This window comes from Thermobia domestica, chromosome 1, assembly GCF_964235325.1.
Source record: "Thermobia domestica chromosome 1, izTheDome1.hap1.1, whole genome shotgun sequence".
Classification (NCBI taxonomy): domain Eukaryota; kingdom Metazoa; phylum Arthropoda; class Insecta; order Zygentoma; family Lepismatidae; genus Thermobia; species Thermobia domestica.
The window spans coordinates 31,701,325-31,720,488 of record NC_137454.1 but is presented as its reverse complement, the minus strand read 5'-3'; the positions used below and the strand labels follow the sequence as shown (position 1 = coordinate 31,720,488).

The 19,164-nt window shown below is 34.9% G+C and overlaps 1 long non-coding RNA gene across 1 annotated transcript in view; it reads left to right on the top strand.

The window, feature by feature from the left end:
* Nucleotides 1–15,865: 15,865 nt before the first annotated feature.
* Nucleotides 15,866–19,164, top strand: part of LOC145684273 (uncharacterized) — a 43,599-nt gene continuing 40,300 nt past the window's right edge. The window contains exon 1 of the long non-coding RNA XR_014131267.1: nt 15,866–16,282. This is a non-coding gene — a long non-coding RNA (uncharacterized LOC145684273). The remainder of the gene's footprint in view (nt 16,283–19,164) is intronic.

Here is a 19,164-nt window from a genome sequence, read left to right as displayed (position 1 = left end):
TACATTCTGGAAAATGATATGTATTTATGATGTAGATTATTAGTTTACCTTTAATTACTATTACAATTACGATGCATTTAATTACGATTAAAGCATAACTATTTTTATACTATCACTTACATAAACGACATGCTTCATAATGGCGTTGAACTAACTATTTATGTTTTGTTCTATTACCTTGACAGCGGTCGTACGTTCTATACAGAAACCATAGCTTAGTTCAAAATATATAGAATTGGCAGTACTTGAGCATACGCCAGCTTATATCTAAAGCAAATGTTGGGTTGCAAAGGGATGGCGGGGAGTAGTTGGGCATGCGCATTCGACAGAAAGCAGACGAAAACCCCGATGCTTGCAGTAAGCCTGGATGCCCGAGGAACATAGCATACAACAAGAGGAAAGACAGAAAATGTGCATCTGAGTGATGCGCATGCGTAGATTCCGCTTGCCAAAGTAAAGCGAGAGAGGGCATCCACAAGATTGCAGTGGAAATAATTGTCATAATTATAAGCAAACAATTTATAAATATAATGAAATACGTACTTTTTTCTTATTAACAGGGGATGCCGGGCATACAGGCGTTCCCTTATGCTACGCCGCTGGATCATGGCAGAGGATACTTTTGAGGTAGTGTGACTATTCTTTACTATTTATTCCAGAGTGTCTGTGTGTACATCATCGTTTTCATAATAGACTATGATTCTCCTCCAGGTACGATGATTCTCCTGAATTCTCCTCAACATTGCTGGTGTGATGGCAGTAAATGTACGTCGAACAACATCCTTAAGTTCGTCAACTGTCTCGTAACATGTGGCAGCAACCTTTTGTTTAATAAACCCCATAATGCATTGTTGCAAGATAGAGATCAGGACTTCGGGGTGGCTACTCCAAAAGTGCAGGCAAGTGAACAGAACCACGCCCAATCCACTTATCAGAAAATACCTCATTGAGATATTCTCTAACGAAAATAGCATAATGGGCTGGTGCTCCATCCTGCTGAAGCCATACGCGACCGAGCAGTCGCCGACCTTGCAGATATGGAATAAACCAGTCACCTAACATGTGAGATACACAATGTGATTCACAGGCACCGTCAAAGAAATATGGACCTACTAAGTGGGTTGCAGACGCTGCAGCCCAGATCATGATATGGTTGGTTGTGTTCAACTTCTTCATAAAAATGTAAGTTTTCTTACTCCAGAAATAAATGTTTCTGACTTTTGCGCTGCGATATATTGCATACTCGTTCGAGAAAAACGCTTTCCCCTCTTGAAGTAAGAGTTGTAATAACATAAAACATTCGCCCAAAAGCCTGCTGACATTTTTGCAGGTCACTATCACTCAGTTCGTTTACAGACGAAGGTTTAAATGACTTTAAATACAAATCCTTCTTCATTTGATTTTGTAATATCGAGTATGGAACACCCAATTCCTGTGACAGCTTACGAATGGACTTTGCCTATGAACGTTCGACAGACACTGCAGCCTTCGCACATGCTTCCAGTCGTGTAACTTCTTGAATATGTATGTTTTTTTTTTTCCAAAAGGGTAAGCTAAATGAACTTAATTAAAATTGTATGAGGTGTACTAAGACTTATCTGTCAAACAAATAAGTGTACACCTGTTTGTGAATCTAGCTTCACTGGACTGACTGGTGTGAAGAATACGAGAGTTAAATCAGTCAAATCTATAGTGTGATACCGGGAGGCAATGAAAGTCTTAAAGCGTATAGGCTTAAGAGAGACAAAGTTATTATGCATAGTAGATAAAAGTGACAACATGAAATAAAAAATAAAAAAATGAGAAACGTCGTAGAAGTTGTGGTATAGATTGGAACTGCCTGTAGAGGCATCAATGACAAAACCTTCAGGATGAAGTGATCATAGTCTAATGATTAAGGCACTAGACTAACAATCCAAAGACCAATGGATCGAATCCATAGAAGGAACATCTTTTTAATTTATAATTTTTGCAGTGCTTGATACACGATGCCAAACGTTTTAATATTTTACGCTAAAGTAAGATAGACATACTATTGTTGTTGACGATAGAATTGTGACTATGAAAATTAAGTTGGAATACAATCACGAACATGGTACTTGTCATATGGAACTCTCAAAACATTTCGAATCGACTGTCCAAACTTTGGAATGATTGGATTTTTTAAATTACGTTTTCTTTGCGCTGAGAATATATAAAGACAGTACCTATAGTTAATGTGTATTTCGAACCACTTGGCCATACCAGAAATCAAACCAGGACCAGGCGCTCCAACTGTAGCATGAAAACCAGTTATAGAATTTTCCTCCAAATTTAAGGAATCACTTTGTATAAACTACTTGATAGATCGAAAAGTATCTTACACAACTTGAAAGTCCACAGAGGTTGTCATAACTTCTCAAATTTCACAGAGAAACATATAGTTAGTTTAAAGTGATTCACATTACTTGCAGACACGAGGGAATTATACAGTAGATTATTATCCATTGCCCACTGGATAATAATCGATCGGTCTGGTAAAGATTTCCAATTTCCTCTCTATATTTTAAACCGATACCCGTAGTATAGTGCCTATGGGGATTATTTAGCAAAAATAAGAAAAGGTGAACACCTGAATCTTACACATCCAAATTGTTACCACCTTTGTGATGCGCTCGGTTGACACAAAAGAATCTGTTTCACGGATTTCAAAACGAAAATGAAAATTAAATGAATTTTTTAAGTTTTACGTCGCACGATTGTGCCGGCAAGGCTAAAGGAGACGGTGATGGTGAGCAATGAATGAAATGGTGGAATGAAGAAAGTGGGAGGAAACGGGAGAACCCCGAGGAAACCCACGCACACGGTGTTTGTCCACCACAAAGTTCACGTGGCGGGAGCAGGGCTTAAACTCGGGATCCCATGCACCAGAGGTGAATGCTCTACCACTTAAAAAAAAAAACTTCCTGATTATTTTTCCTATTTTAAACACTTCTCAGGACTACTAGACACGACAGGGACACGAACAGAGAAACATCGAGGACAGTTAAAATTCCATCCTTGCTCTTCAGAAGGACTCGAACCCCCAATGGGCTTCACCTCACGATCATCAGCCTAACGCCTCAGATGGTTCGGCTACATCCACCGGCTCTCAAACAGAAAATAAAAAGTACACTATTTTACATTTACAATATTTTGATTCAAAACAAAGAAACGAGCTAGTTCGTAACAGCGCTCTTTTATTTTTCAAGAAAATAACTCACAAGAAGAGAATCCGGTTTGAGAATTTTATTTTTGAGGAGCTCTAACTTTTCAATTATAGAAGAAAAAATCATGGTTAAGTGCACTTCATCCTCATTTACGAGAAATCAAGCTACCAATTTTCACCGCAGCTGACACAAGACAAGAATATACATGCCTAAGTACTGTAATATTAATTTACTATGTCAAATGCCGCGTCTTGTTCCATAATTTTTAACTAGGGAGAGTGGAAAGGGGTAACAGAAAATGATCGAAAGCGACTGATATTAGTGTAAAGTCCATAGGTTTTTGGGTCGCTGAGACGAATAGCGACACCCTGATATCGTTTAAATAATTTTCGTGCGCCTTTAGATCAATTTTTTTTAAAATTTCGGTTTTTTAACCCCGAAAATTAACTGTTCTATTGTGAATCGAACCTAATACTATTAAAGTCACACGCGCTAATCAGTCGACTACCCGACATAATAAACCATAGTTTGTTCCTTAATATTATCCCTTTAATAGTTTTCTTTAGAACACATAAAAATATTGAACAAGCATGTATGAGCTTCTACCAGTAAATAGAATATGCACTTATGTAGCTGTCGGTTAGCCTGTTCTGCAATAACTTATCGCATACAAAATATAATTTTAATGAAACCTAAGTGACTTTTTTGTTTAGGAAATATGCCTATTCATTCATTCATTTTATTTTGTCTTTATAATCATACATATTGCACGAATTCGTCAGTATGAATAAGACTCGTCAGGGTAGAAAATATATAAACATACATAATTCTAACGTATACATGTTGATTAAATTAAAGTACTAAGCTACGTCTACCATATAAAAAATAGACATTTTTAAGTATTATCAGTAATCAAAATTCATCTACACATCTAGGAATTCATTCACGGAATAAAAGCAGTGCTGTAATAGGTAGGTTTTTCAGTAATCTCTTGAATTCTTCTCTTTGTTCTGTCTTTCGAAGATATTGAGGAAGTTTAATTATATAGTATGGTAGCTATGGTACCCATGTACGTTGGATTTCTTTCGTATAACTTTGTGCAGTGCTGTTTACTGGGAGTTTTATCCTTACGCTTTGTGTCGTATTTATGGGTTGATGGTGCGTTAAATACGTCAATGTTGGTTTTAACAAAGAGCAACGTGCAAAATATGTAAAGAGAGGGTAAAAGCAGTATTTTAAATTCCTTGAATATTGGCCTGCACGAGTCGTTTATTTTGGTCCCTGTTATAATTCTTACAACCCTTTTTTTGAATCACGAACAACATATTACTTTTTTGGGGGAATTTCCCTAGAAGACTATACCATATGAAAATAAAGATTGAAAGAGTCCGAAATATAAGTTACAAATCGTATCTAGTTTCAAAACATGTTTGATTGATTTTAATACATAGAGCATCTTATTGAGCTTTTGTGCCAGGGAAAATATGTGTTTCCAACGAAAGATTGTGTTTAGCCAGTCCCAGAAATTTAGTTGAGTTTGAGTAATGTTATGTCATTTGGCAAATCATTTATATATAACAGAAATATTATGGGTCTTAGTATCGATCCCTGAAGAACACTGATAGAATGCTTTTAAATTTAGATTTATGAGTTGCTGATTGAGCTGTGTTCGGCATAAATGATAGTTCGATAGCTTGAGCACGATTTTACAAATAAGATTTAACTCACGAGTTAACAACTCCTCTTAAACGTAACTGTTAAGTTTATGAATAAGAATGTTACCAGGTACAGAGTCAAAAGCTTTGGACGAATCTAGTAACATTCCCACGCATTTTTTGCTTTTGTCCAGGGCCTCCGTGACCTCATTGATTGGGGAATGTATTGGTACGTGTGTATGTGTAGGCGACCTCCGCCAACATTCTGCAGGGTTTTCACCCATTCTACCGACTACGCAATATTTTAAATTGCTTTATCTATCTCGTCCATTAGTTGTACACATCAATGCATATATACGACGATTGTCTAAATGTTGTGTTGAATAGTATGCAAACTAATCATTGAAATTGTGTTTTTCCATTTCAAGTGTGTTTAGCAATAAAAATGATAATAGCACATAAAGCTCAAAAAGAACTTGCTCTATCGATTATTCATCACAGTTTAAAGATTGTATTGTGTCATACAACAGATTATATTCACTGATAAAGCCAGTGGCGACTAATGTTATTGTTGCAGCGTTGCGCAACGACTAAAGTGTTTCTAGAAAAAAATATTATTAGCAATAGTAATAAAGAACAGAAAAAATACTTTCTAATACTCCCATATATACTATAACCCTTTCACTGTGGAAGGCGACGGAAAAAAAATTCCCTAACCTGCGAATGTCGATTATAGTCGACGTGTTAAAATTTGTCTGTATCTTGGGTTTGTCGATTGTAGTCGCCAAAGGTTTTCTGTGTGATTTCTATTGTTTATCGAAAACAATAGAACACAAACAAAAATGAACGGTACAACTTTGGCGACTACTCTCGACAAAGCCAAGATACGGACAAACAAATTTCAACACGCCGACTATAGTCGACATCCGCATGTTAAGGAAATTTGGTTCTGTCGACAAAAGTCGACTTCCTCTGTGAAAGGGTTAAATAACATATATTTTTACTTCTGTAACTGTCCATTTCGTTAATCCGTTTTAAAAAGCGAAAAATAATCCGTCACAGTGTCTCTAATTTATATTGTGTTGCAGCGAGTATACAACGACCAGATTCCTTCAGCGCGGGAATTGGAGCAAATGTTAAGTCTCCTTTCCCCTATCTCAGAAGTTAAAGGGACTGGTCGTTGCAGTGCTTCTGCAACACAGCACGGTTTCCAGTGAATGAGAAGATTTTTCGCGCTAAATAAGCTTTCTGAATTTTATTTCACTAGCAATTAACAAATGGAATTTGTTTTTATGCATTCATATTTTTAAATTACGGTACTTATACTAAAGCAAATCAATATAATGACAATTAAAAAAACAAGTGATAGAAGAATTACAAAATAAGAAAGAAAATATGTAGTAGAGCAGAAATCAAATGAAAGTAGATCCGCATTTACAAGTTAATTCTTAGCTTATATAGATAATGAAGGTTTCTTCTACAGTAATTTGTGAACCAAATATTAATAAGGCAATATGTAGAATCTCCCCCCCCCCTCTGTGGATAGTATTTTAGTATATACATATTTATTTTATAAAATAAGTATATTTTATACTCTTGATAAAACTTTATGGTGGGGAATGCCACATTGAATTTGGGACTAGTTAGCAATGCTCAAAGGCATAGCCACGAGGGGGGGGGGCACCGGGTCCGGACCTCCTCAAAATTTCGAAACTTGACTAACATTTGTAGACTTTCCTAACGAACTATACTTGTTTAACAGAGAAATGATTGATGTACGCTAAATATTTTATTTTACGCCTCGTCATGTACTCTTTCTTTTCTTATAGAAATAATCGTTCTATCATGTTTTCTAAAAATATAGGTGACAGTAATTAAGAATTACTTATCTTTTCGGGTACAGTATAAGATAAGTTTGTTATTACGTAGACTATTGGACCTTCCTTAAATACTTTGGACCCCTCCCAGCTAACATGTTTCAAGATTGCTTTTCAGAACGTTGATAAACATTGTTTCGCCTCATGTGGAAGTATATTGTGTTCATCGTGCATTGCGTAACAACCAAGACGGATGATTTGGAATATAGTTTTTTTTTCTTTTACGCACATGTGTGTGTGTGTGTGTGTGTGTGTTGATATATGAATAGAGTTGCCAACTCTGTAAAATAAAAAACCGGCACTTCCTCAAAATTCTCTATGATATAGGTCTCAGCGTGAAGTATCTCTGTTCGGACCTATCCATGGAACGGAAATGTACTATCGTGAACAAAAGTGCATTAACACATATATTCTGTATGTCCTTAGAACATTCACTAATAAACTTAATAGATACATTGTGCTATAAATGAGAAACTGAAATTGATCAATTGGCATTCATCAATTTATTGTATTTACCAGTAACTACCATTTCTTTAAAATTATCGAAACAGATGAACAAAAGTATAATAATCTTTACGTGACAATTTTGGATTTGGAAAATGAAATTCACTTTTTAAACATATAGTCTACTGCAACTATGGGAAATTGCTTTAAGAAGTCCTTTTCCACTCTTAATAAATGTATAAAATTCCTTGAAAGTAAATTTCAAATTTTTCCTGATACAGTCCCTGTCATCTCTCTAAAATTTTCTAAACAGGTGAACAAAATTTATTAATCGTTGATAGATGGTGAAAGGTAACAGTTTTGAGTTTACAGAATGACAGCTACTTTTCAATATCTATACTTCGAACTAGATACAAATTTGAAAAAAAAAAAAAACTGTTACAAAGGGGCTGGTGAGAAGTTTGTACCCGTCATCGGCTTTAATCAAAATAACAGCAATTTTTCCGGCCAGGCCAATGAAAAGCCGGCCAGTTGACAGCCCTATGTATGAATATGTAACATTCGCAATTCATATACCAGTATCTCTTTTGTATCAGCTGTTTTGGTTATTAGTTATTAGATTTAATTTTATTGTGTGTGGTTTAATTCTGTACATAACCTACAAATTCTGAAAGAATTGCATACCATGACTTATGTAAATAACTAACAAAAAAAATTGCCCAGCTTTCAACCGAGGAACAACTTACAATTAAGGCTTAGACAAAACAAGCAAAGTGCAATTCAGGAGAGTGTTCGAAAAAAAAGAACGGTTTAAATTCACAGGACATCTTATGGCAGTAATGTTGTATGCACTAGATACATTTCCACAATTTATTTTAAATTTTCCTAGATAAATTGTGAATAAAGCGTGTTCAATGTGCATTTTTTTATAACATTAATCTCTGCTACGAACTCTCTTCAGTCTACACTGAGCAGGAATTCGGATCACTGTCAGGGACTGAGTTAGCTAGAATGAATTGTTCACAATAATGCAGAAAAAATATTTAGTGAATCTACAAAGCTTCTGAAATTAATATTAACTGTACCTATGGCGTCAGTAAAAGAAGAAAAGGTTTTTTTTTGTTTTTTTTTAACATCAAAAAGAATTGACACTTTCAAGAAATTGAATGTCCCAAGAAAAATTATCACGATTGCTTATGCTTTCCATCGAAAAAGACTTGACAATAAAAATACTAGAGTTCAACCAGCATGTATTATTCAGATTTGCTCCAATCAAAGAGAGAAGAATGAACTTACTAATTAAATAAGGTGATTAATCGGATTAAATGTTCTGCATTTTTTATTTTAAAAAAACAGAATTTTATTTAATTTTACATGTTACATAGCATTTGCATCTAAAGTTATGCTGATTAGTCAATGAGTCCATTTTATATCTTCTATCTCTTATCGTTCTTACTGCAACACCCGAAACCACAACCCACCGGCCGCCACTGGATAAAGCTCACATTATATAACCTAATTTTATTTTACGACATGAAAGTGTAATTTTGAAATTAATTACAACGCAGGAATACAGTGGGTACTGGGCCCCCAGAGACGTACATAGGTCCTGGAAGTCCGGTACTTGCCCCCCACTCCCCGAAAGCCCGACTTTTCTGAAAATTTTGTCTAATTTTAGGGATAATTTTATAAATTTTAATATAATTTATCCTCAGGTTGAATTTGGATTGCCCGAAATAAATTCTGCGTATGTGCCTCTGAGCATCCATTACAAAGACCAAAGCAACCATAAAGGTATGCACGGGTTAGGATCTACAAATCACAGGTCACCTCGGACTCGGGCCATAAATTTTTAAATATACAAACATATTTCTCTTACCTTTTCGGGCCTAACTTTGTAAATATACTGTACAACGATATTTATCAGATCATTCTTTTTGGAGAATTTTAAAACTACATCTGAATTTGTAACTTGAGATGCCCATACTAAAAGTCTGATTATCATTATGCAGTTAACTTGTCCACTATAAAGTTAACTGTGTAGTGGAGAGAAAAAACTAAAAGTAACAGAAATAAACATGCTTAGCTTATCTGTGAGTGAAAGTACTGTTTCTTATACTGAATTAAAGGAACTAAGGCATCCAAAACAAGTTGTTTCTTTTTTCTTCTTCTTCAACACAATGTTAGTTTATATTTTAGTTTTATTATTATTATTATTTCTTTCTTTTGCTGATATCAGAAGCATTTCTTTCACAAATTCTCCACAATATATATATATATATATATATATATATATATATATATATATATATATATACAGACTGTTCCATAATTCGTGTTATTTTCTACAGCATTGGGAGAAGATGAAGATTTCACACTATTAACGTGAAATTTGGCACTCTTATTGAGAAATATCTGAATTTTTCCAATTTCTAAAGAAAATAAGAGAAAATTGCTGTTTAGCCCCTTTTTTAGGGGTGTAAACACGAAAGTTCATTTTCCTTATGGGAGATTCAATGTTAAATTTTGGAAGCAGTTTTCCCCAATAATTATTCGAGAAGATTTTGCGGCAAATGAGTTGTATTTGTTACAAAATGCAAAAACACTCATTCACAAAGCTAGTAAAGCCGTCTCAAACATTATTTTGGGAAGGCCCCCCTTCTGGGGGGCAAGGGCGTAAAAAGATGGTGGATGATGTGTTACCAACATCCCAAAATTTATTTTCGGAATGCCAGTAAGAGTCAGATTAATCCAAAATGTCACATAATTAATGTTCCAATGCTCCTTACATGTAAGAGTGACTGATAATGGGGCTACAGCCCCCTTTCAAAAATAAAAAAAATCACCATAAATATCCTTACAGACATACGAGAAGAAAGTATTTTTTGTGAATTAATCTGAAATTTCGCGTCATTGTAGCAAAAGAATATGCGTTTTTCAAATTTTGAATGTTATTTTGGTAACGCACCGCCTTAAGGGGGCACAGGGGGCGTAGTATTAGATGATGAATCTTTATAAAAATTCAAAATTTTGTTCCGGAAATGTCAGTTAGCGTTATATTTTCACGACTGTCACAGAATTAATATTCTAGTGCTCCTTGAATGTGCTAGTGACTTATATGGGGCTATAGCCCCCTTTCAAAGATAAAAAAATCGCCATAAATATCTTTACAGACATACAAGAAGAAGGTATTTTTTGTTAATTAATGTAAAATTTGGCGTCATTGTAGCAAAAGAGTATGCGTTTATCAAATCTGGAATGTTATTTTGGTAACCATCGTCTTAGGGGGGCACAGGGGGCGAAGCATTAGATTATGGATCTTTATAAAAATCCAAAATTATGTTCCGGAAATGCCAGTTAGCGTCAGATTTTTCACAACTGTCACAGAATTAATATTCTAATGCTCCTTGAATGTGCTAGTGACTTATATGGGGCTATAGCCCCCTTTCAAAAATAAAAAATCACCATAAATAACCTTGGTAGGGACATGCGAGAAGAAGGTATTTTTTGTTAATTAATGTGAAATTTGGCTTCGTTGTAGCAAAAAGGTATGTGTTTTTTTTACATCTGGAATATTATTTTTGCAATGTACCGCCTTAGAGGGGCACAGAGGGTGAAGCAGAAGTTGGTGGACCTTTATAAAAATTTCAAATTTTATTTTTAGAAAATCCAGTGTGTGTCAGATTGATTACAAATAATACAAAATTAATATTCCGATATTCCTTGCATGTACCAGAGATTGATATTGAGCTGCAACCCGAATTCCAAATATCACATTAAAAATTCACAATAAATATTCTTAGCAGGGACATACGGAAGAAGCTATATTTTGTCAAGTAATGTGAAATTTGGCGTTATAATAGTAAAAATCTGGAATATTATTTTGGTAACAGGAGGCACAGGGCACGGTGGGTAATTTGGTACCTGTGAGGGTCATAGGGGGAGGACTGATAGAAATTCCAAATTTTATTTTGAGAGTGCTCATGAGTGTCAAATGAATTACAAGATGCACAGAATTAATGCTCCATACTACTTTTATGTACCAGTGACTAATATGGGACTACAGTTCTCTTTGAAAAGCATCATAAATTCAATATGATCGTTCAACCCAAAGACCTACTGACAGAAGCATTTTTTTTAATAATTAATGTAGAATTTGGCATTATTAAAAAAAATGTTTGTTTAGAAAGAATTTCTAAGTGATAATAAGATAATACCCATATGTAGATTTCTTTTAGAGGCGTGGACTCAGAATTTCTTTTGTCTAATGAAAGTGTCAATGTGAAATGTTGAAAGCAGTTTTCTCTAATTATTTGTAAGAATTTTCCGGTAAATTTCCATTTTTAGTTAGAAAATACAATAACACTCTTTCGCTTGTACCTATGATGGTGCGTGCGTCTGGAATTTTATTATGGTCATTCCTTTTTATATTGGGCAACAGTAGCGACAATAAACATTCAAACTTTTCGTTATTAGTGTTATTGGCGTGAGCGTAAAAATAATCACTAATATCACAGAATTTACGCTCAGAAGCAACTTGCTTGTGCCGGTGGTCATTGTGGGGCTAGAACTTCCCCTTCCCGGTCCCAAAATCACTTTGAAAACCACGATAAATATCCACACCATCTTTTTATACGACTATAAATCTTTTAAAAGAGAAGTTTGGGGAATGACTTATTTCTATGGGGTGAAGTGTCGAATGGTCACGAAGTAGTCCAGATCTTCCTCCATGATTTTTTTTTTTTTTTTTTTTTTTTGTTGTGGAGATTATTAAAAGAAAAAAGTTATACCAAAAATCATGTAACAATGTAGATAGATGACTTAAAACAAAGAATTGTCCAGAGCATAGAGATAATCACTCCAGATATATTCACAGTGGCTTTAGTAAATTGCATTAATTCATGTCTTGCTCGTTCACGAGGGCGTGCTGAATAAAAGTAAGTTCATTTTATCTGTCTTACACTTATATTAATGAAATCTTTAAACAATTTAGTTAATGACAACTGTGCCAAAAATAAAGGTGTTTTTAAGAAGGAATAATATGTTTTCTTGGGTTTATGGTATAGCTTTACTCAACTTGATCCTTATTCCACATTTGTTTTTACTACAACCATTTGTCCATAGTACCGTATACGATTTCCTGACGTGCTTACATGTGCAGTATACGAGTAAGCTACTGCGTGGAAAGTGGGATCATACAGTTATTGTGTAAGAAGTAGGGAAAAGTTGCGTCTTTTTATGAATGAAGAAAACAATATTAAAACTTAAAGGTCACCTATTAGACTTTTAATTTTTAAAATATTACTTCTCATTAAGATTTTTTCGTTTGTGGTACCCGTGGCATTTTCCATTCTCATTTTGTGTTCTATTTCGAGGTGGTTTGCTTAAGTGTGCAGAAAATATATAAGTGACTTGTATCTGTGATTTTATGCCATAAGAAGAGTTCAATTTGGTTTTTAAAAACGCAAAATTCTTTTATTATATTCCAGTGATGCCAAAACAACGAAGCTATATCCTCAATCTGGTACACTGACAGACGATATTCATTTACACTAGATTCGAGACTTTAAAAAAATCAAAACATTCTTCTACAATAATGACAAATTCCACATTAATTGTAAAGCATATTTACTTTCTTTCCGTACGTCCCTGCTAAGGATATTTATCGTAAATTATATGAATTTTGGAAGGGTGGCTGTAGCCCAATATGAATCACTGGCACATGCAAGGAGAATCGGAATATTAATTTTGTATCATTTGTGATAATTCTAACGCTCCCTAGAATTCCAAAATAAAATTTGAAATTTTTATAAAGATCCATTATATTATGCTTCGACCCCTGTGCTCTCTGTACCTTCTTCTCGTATGTCCCTAATATAAGGATATTTATGGTGATTTTTTTGGGGGGAAGGGAGTTGTAGCCCCATATAAGTCACTGACCATGCAAGGAGCATTGTAATGTTAATTCTGTGATATTTGTGAATAATCTGACACACACCGGCATTTCCAAAAAAAAAAAAAAAAAAAAAAAAAAGGAATTTTTATAAAGATCCATCATCTGATGCTTCGCCCCCTGTGCCCCCTAAGACGATGGTTACCAAAATAACATTCCAGATTTGAAAAACGCAAATTCTTTTGCTACAATGACGCCAAATTTCACATTAATTAACAAAAAATACCGTTTTCTCATATGTCCCTACTAAGGATATTTATGGTGATTTTTTTTTTGTTTTTGAAAGGGGCTGTAGCCCCATATGTCACTGCAACATGCAAGGAGCATTAGAATACTAATTCTGTGACAGTTGTGAAAAATCTGACCCTCACTGGCATTTCCGGAACATAATTTTGAATTTTTTCAAAGATCCATAATCTAATGCTTCGCCCCTTGTGGCCCCCTAACGCAGTGCGTTACCAAAATAGCATTTCAGATTTGAAAAACGCACATTCTTTTGCTACAATGACGCCAAATTTCACATTAATTAACAAAAAATACCTACTTTTCGTATGTCTGTAAGGATATTTATGGTGATTTTTTATTTTTGACAGGGGGCTATAGCCCCATATAAGTCACTAGCACATTCAAGGAGCACTAGAATATTAATTCTGTGACAGTCGTGAAAATATAACGCTAACTAACATTTCCGGAACAAAATTTTGAATTTTTATAAAGATCCATCATCTAATGCTACGCCCCCTTTGTCCCCCTTTAGGCGGTGCGTTACCAAAATAACATTCAAAATTTGAAAAACGCATATTCTTTTGCTACAATGACGCGAAATTTCACATTAATTCACAAAAAATACCTTCTTCTCGTATGTCTGTAAGGATATTTATGGTGATTTTTTTTTTATTTTTAAAAGGGGGCTGTAGCCCCATTATCAGTCACTCTTACATGTAAGGAACATTGGAGCATTAATTCTGTGACATTTGGGATTAATCCGACTCTTACTGGCATTCCGAAAATAAATTTTGGGATTTTGGCAACACATCATCTACCACCTTTTTACGCCCCTTGCCCCCCAGAAGGGGGGCCTTCCCAAAATAATGTTTGAGACGGCTTTACTAGCTTTGTGAATGAGTGTTTTTGCATTTTGTAACAAATACAACTCATTTGCCCCAAAATCTTCTCGAATAATTATTGGGGAAAACTGCTTCCAAAATTTAACATTGAATCTCCCATAAGGAAAATGAACTTTCGTGTTTACACCCCTAAAAAAGGGGCTAAACAGCAATTTTCTCTTATTTTCTTTAGAAATTGGAAAAATTCAGATATTTCTCAATAAGAGTGCCAAATTTCACGTTAACAGTGTGAAATCTTCATCTTCTCCCAATACTGTAGAAAATAACACGAATTATGGAACAGTCTGTATATATATATATATATATATATAGCATTCCTATTTTTACTTGTCAAAAGAGGAATTAAATATTGCCAATACTGGATAGCAACACAATAGATGTCGAAAATATATTACAAAGTTACAAAAACAAGAATATGTATTAGTGGAAAATAGAGGTTGCAAAAGGGAACTGCAAATTGCAAAATTAAAATACTAATAAAAATACAATTTTGTATTTTGTGTTAAGTTTCTGTAATTTGAATTTATTTCAGACTCATTTAATTGTCACACGGGCGCGGCCAAAATGCTAAAACATATTTCGGACTCGGGTCGGGTCTCATTATAAATTCACGGGCTGGGCCGGGCCGGGCCCGGGTTAAAAATTCTGCCCCGTACAGACCTCTACCATGTAGTTGGAGCCTTATACCTTTAATAACTAAGGTGGAAGTCTTGCGATATCTTATTATCCAGATCCCGCGGGGTACGCAGAAATAAGTCTGGCCTGAAATTTCTTTGTAACATAGTTAATGGGAACTTACGATCGGAAAACCTACTTCGAGATCTATCCTTACGTGTCCCTTCCCGCAAAACCCGCAAAACCCGGAATACCCACTTATTCCATCTTGCCCACCCTAGGTTGGCAATTATAGGGAGGTCTCTTTTTCGCAGAATACCGAACTATTATAATCATCTAACAACTGATGTGGACATTTTTAGAGCCACCTGGTGTTTGACAGAGTAATTAGATGCGTGTTGGCCAAATAATATTGTTGCGCTCTTTGTTAACACTGCTGTTGTTATTATTGCTGATACTCTATTTCTATTTTGTGTGTGTGTGTGTGTTTTTTCCTCTTTGTTAACGCTTCCCTGTGTAAAATGACAAAATTATACTTTATCTGGAAGTTTTTTTTTTTTTTTTTAATAAATAAATAAATAATCTCCTCCTGCAAATTCAATAATAATCAACTAGATCTATTTGTACTTTGCAATGTCTACATGAACACCCTGTATGCTGAATTATTGTTTCTATTCGGTTTTCCCTTTTCAAAAGGAAATAAATGTTTGTGACGGGACAGTATTAGTGGTTATCCATTTTATTTGCTGCTGTCCTTCCCCGGAAGAAATACACGTGGATGGAAAGAACAGTGTGGAACTACAAGGTATATCATCATAATGAGGAAATGATAGGCGCGATTTCCTGGACTCTGTGACGAGGTGATCAATTAACAACCGTTCCTGTGATTTCGATTACGACTCCGTTTTTGATCCCAGCTGAGCGAGCTGGCGGGCGCGAGCGCACGCAGCCAAAGCAAGCAAGTGGCGAGGGTTTTGTCGTTTGAGGGTCCGGACGGAGACTGCGAGCGCTCAGGATGGGAACAGATCACGCTCTCGCTCATCCGAGAGAGCAGAGAGAGGGAAACAGAGCAGCCAGACCACTTTCATTCAAAGAATTTTTCGTGCTGAGTCTTTCGCGTAATATGCCTGCCTATACCTAATCGTAGTTGCACGAGGGGGGAAGGCGGGGCAATTGTTTTTTTTTCTCGTAACGTCACATGGCATGAATCATGTGACTTTAAGGAGGGAACGCCTTCTCGTTTCGTATAGTTAAGTTTTATTCTCGTTATAATCTCTGTCCTGAACACACGGGACTTACGATTGCCTCCTTATTCTACCGATACTCGAACAGGAGTACTCGAGGTTGTTATTTCAGGCGATACAACGAAAATTTTGATTCGACACCATGAGCCATCACGATTGGGGATACACGCAGCGAGATGGTGAGTCAAATCAAGAAAAATATATATATCTCAAAAAACATATATATGTGTCGTGATCCCTTTAGATAATAGTATAGTTACCCCGACCTCGGAATGGGCATTATCGTCTTTAGATGCCATAGACTAGTATTATTGTAGCGCCGATTTTGTTCTGTGTGTGTGTCCCCGTCCTCTTACTAGATAGTTTGATGGTTGTTTTATTCCCGAAGTATTTTAGAAATGCCATTACTCGTATCTTTTCACTTCATAATGTATACCGAAATGAAAATAAGATATTAGCGGCGAAAACATTTAGTGACTTTCTATATTACCCCCCCCCTACTTTCTAGTTTTTACGCGAGTGAAATTTATTAAGGGAGAAAATTAAAATAATAAAAAAACCGACATGTGCTAATAATTCTAATAATACCATACTTTAATGTGTGATGTACTGGCTGTAGCAGAAGTGTGTCAACGAATGAAGACCTAAACGTATGCGTTTACTCAAGTCTAAAAGCAAAAAGAAAGAAGAAAAAAACTTAAACGTAAAAAAAAATGCAAATAAAAATGACTGATAATAATCAAAAGAGGACATGCTATTAATGTTAATAATCTACTTATTTCAAATTGATGCCAGGAAAAAGGATGTGTACAACGGCTCTTCTCTTCGTTACATTGATACATAAAATACAATAAAAAGAAGTATTTGAACAAAATTACATCTCTGATTAAAATCACATGTTTTAAAGATAAACTTCTTATAGTTAAAATATCTGTAGGTATTACGGAAAATACATAATTATTTTTAACTTTTTTATCTACATAAAGTATCGGAAACTTTTAAAAAACGAGTAGTTATTTTGCATATGCCTAAAATATACGATATTTTTATTGACACGTAACTTTGTATGTTTATATTGTTCTGGTACTGCTACATATATGAGAACTCTTTAGAGTTACAGACCTCATTCGTGGCTAAGCGGTTAGCGTACGCGTCTTTGGCGTGGGAGACAAGGGTTCGATTCCCGGCGGGAGGTCATGTGGTTCGGATCCCACGTTAATCAGTAGGTCCTGTCTCACATAGCCTAACTGCTGAAAGGGACGTTAAACTCAAAATCAATTCAACTCAACTCTTTAGAATCACACGGTAAAAACTTTTACGGTCACTTTGCTGACCGATTATTGTTAATTCTGGCTCCAACAGATTACCTTAAAGTTTACGGTATTACTGTAAAATTTATGGTTATAGGCCATAAAAGGCAATATCAGTGCCCTATTACCATAACTTTAACACTAATACCATAAATTTTAAGATAATAGGTTGGCAGTCAGAATTGACGGTAATCGATTAGTAAATGTGACCGTAATTGTTTACATTATAGAAAAGATAATTAAAGATATCAACATAATTTGTTAATCTTCAAAAATTCTTTATGGACATTTTTTTCCAATCACATTAGGCGTTAACAAATCATGACTCGGATTAATATGTGCTATTATATCCATTTGAAAATAAAGATTTTTACTGAAGAGAGAGAAAAAAAGTTGCAATTTTTAAAATATCAAAACCATTAATAGTTTTTGATAAACGAATCATGTAAAATAATAATAATAATAATAATGCATTCGAGTCCGCTGTTTTGAATGATGTTGCCAGGTGTATTAATTTAATGCATTTCTTTTACATAATAATCATTTATTTATTTGAATGATGTACTTTTCCATTCATATTTTTTTCATTTCAAATTATTGTCTGAGTTATTATCATGTAAGATTTCCTAAAGATCTTAAACAAGATTAAGGATAATTTTGTAATTCCGTCTTTTCTAAATCAGTATTCAGGATTAATGTTAATTTTTTCTATATTGCTTTTCTTTCATATTTTAAATCACTTAATCAGCTTAATTGTTCTCATACAAATATGATGGTTAATTTACATTATTTACGAGTCAGTACAACTACGAATAGCTTTTTCTCAGAAATGTTCATGCGTTATTGCATCTATAGAGAAACGCCGTTATGAGAGAATATTCTACATGATCACGTGTGATATGGGAAACGTGTATTCATTGTAGTTTTAGAAAGGATAAACACCAATATGTGAAACTGTGCCCGCTCGTTACTTATTTGGAAATATAGTTTGTTTATACTCACAATTTATTGCTAGTTCGTAGGTTCGAAACCTTTCTAGGGTTTGCCTTCATTTCAAATCACGTTTCATCTCTTATTACATCCTAAAGTCTTTGGATTGGAAGATATAATCGTGGGCGTAAAGCTCAATAACTACATCTACTCAGTAGATTAGAACAATCTATCCATCTACATACATAAAAATGAAAGTGACTATGTTTATAACTTAATAACCCTTGAACCACGCGACCAATCTCGATCAAATTTTCAACATAGATGAGGTTCAGACCTGGGGTGGTTTATATCATTTCACTTCGACGGTGCAGCTTAGGGAAAGGAGGAGGAGGAGGAGAGACATTTATAAATGATCGAAAATGACCGATATTAGTGCCGAATCCATAGTTTTCGGGATCGCTGAGATGAACAGTTACACTCATGATGCCGTTTAAATCCAATTTCAGCCCCCGCTGGTACTCCTAAGGGGGGATGGAGACATGTAAAAATAATTGAAAATGACCGATATTAGTATTGAATTCATAGTTTTTTTTTTTTCTAATATGAAACGTTTTCTACCCGTACGAAGAACGAGCATTCTACTAGTAATAGCTAATTTAGAAAAAAAATGCACTAGTCATATTTATTGTGCATTCTTTCAAACAGTATTTAGGCCTATATGGAGTTACAGGAATGATACAGATAATGTATGTTAATGCGAAAAGGACAAATTTCTTGCGGCTTCATAGCATACGCCCCTTCGAGTTCGATTCCCAGTG